Raw genomic sequence first — 2,244 nt, forward strand, 5'->3', positions numbered from 1 at the left:
AACGACATAATTACTTGATGTTAGTGCGTTAAAATATTCTTAATTTTTAATTCCCAATAAATGATTCTACGATATTTAAAAGAGTTATTATTCTATATTTTGTATTAATAAATATTTATAAATATTATATAATTTTTTTTTTTATAAAGACGATGTTGATAAAAATAACGTGATTATCAAAACAACCCATTCTTCATCTTCATATTATACACCACGAAAGTTATTTACTAGGACAGGTAATTGTTTGAATAGATTTTGTTACTTAGTTTTGTTTTGCTATCTTTTAAAACTTCATAGTAAAATATATTAAACATTTTGATATTGTTGCTACTGACGCAAAGTGGTTGAAACGCTATTTTAGCGGCTCAAAAGTCACATTTCAAAATAAATTTAAAAAAAAAAATAAAAATGTAAAAAGGCGGGTAAGTCGTGGATGTCGCTCTGCTGTACAGTAGGTTACAAGTGGGTTACTGTAATGGATGGAATTAAATTTGAATCCAATGATATTATATCATTGTATACGAAAAACGATTCTGAACGGAGATGATTTGTCAGTCTAGGATATATTATTTTTAAAGAAAAACTTATGGAGAACCTTGTACCAAATTTTAAAAACTTAGTTATAAAAGAAAAAAATTTTACGATTTTTCAACCACAAAATTACTTGCAAATTTTCGCAATTTTGACATATTTCGTATAAATTTAAACTTTAAGCACTTATAAAAAAAAATTGTGACTAACGATTTTGGATTTTTTTTTATCACTGTGAGAACAACTTATAAGAAACCTTGTATTAAATTTTCAAAGTTTTCTATCCAACCAAAAATTTTTTATCGTTATTTTAATAAAAAATACTTAGAAAAATTGAAAATTTCATTTGTCTATAAATAGCTCAAAAAAAGTCGAAACACTTTGAAAATTTAACCCTGTATAGACAACGCTAATATAAACATCTGTTGCAAATTTCAAGTGCTTACAATAATTATTTTTTGAGTTACAGTAAAATTAAGTTTTCGTTTTTGTCAAAAATTGGTTTTGCGTAAAAATTCGCGTTTTTCCGTTATTTTTTTAAGGTTTTTCCTGCCGCTTTTGAAAAGTATTGGGAAATTTTCACTTTTGACCCCCCAAAGTACCAACTAGATTCACTTTCCTTTCAGAAAAGGTACAACTTTTGAAAATCGAAGCATTTTTACTGCTCCAAAAGTTGTCGTCAGACACAAAAAAAAAAAAAAAAAAAAACACACATCATTGTAAAATCAATACATTCATCACTTCGTTCAGAATGTAAATACTTTATTAGTATAAGTTCCTTGAGTCAAATATAAAATTTCTGAATCATCGTTTATTTTTAACCTGTTTAACCTTGTATATAACTATATAAATGTGGAAGTTGTAAGTCTTATGACGTTTTTCTCGTTATTTTAAATTAAATTACATTAATTTTAAAGAGGATGATTTCTGTACGCAATAATTGATGCGAAACCATGGACGTGAAAAAAATTACTTTTCCAAAATCCTGGAACTTCCTTTATTTTATGTGTACACCAGATTTAGGGTAAAATTTAGTAGGTAATTATTATGTACACGATAAAAAAAAAATCTCAAAATCTTAAATTTTAGATTCTGAGTGGAACGATGAATGTATTGATTTTACAATGATGTGTGTGTTTTTTTTTTATTTTTTTATTTTTAATTTTTGTGTCTGTCATCACGGTTTGGGGCAGTAAAACTGCTTCGATTTTCACCAACAGTATCTTGTTTGATGGGAAAGTGAATCTAGTTGGTGCATTCGGGAGGTCAAAATTTGAAATTTCCAATAGTTTTCAAAAGCGCCGTGAAAAACAAAAGAAAAATTAAGGAAAAACAGGAATTTTTACACAAAATCTTTTTTTCGAGAAAATTGATTTTGGTTTTTGGTGTAAGATTAAAACAAATGACCGTAGATACATGAAATTGTCACTAGTTGTTTATATTTCCATTTTTTCTACATGATAAAATTTTCAAAATATTTTGATTTGTTTTGAACTGTTTAGGAACGTTTTCAGTTTCTAATATTATTAGTTTTTTTCTCTATGAATGTCAATAAAACTTTATTTGTTGAGTAAAAATACTTGAAAATTTAATACAAGGCTCCTACTATACTCAATGCTATTACATACCATTATATATACAAATAACGAACTCTATCTTTGTAACGTTGATATAAATGTCGATAAAGTGTATTTGAATGACATTTAAAAAATT

The sequence above is a fragment of the Acyrthosiphon pisum genome, unplaced genomic scaffold (genome assembly GCF_005508785.2).
Source record: "Acyrthosiphon pisum isolate AL4f unplaced genomic scaffold, pea_aphid_22Mar2018_4r6ur Scaffold_20774;HRSCAF=22095, whole genome shotgun sequence".
Classification (NCBI taxonomy): Eukaryota; Metazoa; Arthropoda; class Insecta; order Hemiptera; family Aphididae; genus Acyrthosiphon; species Acyrthosiphon pisum.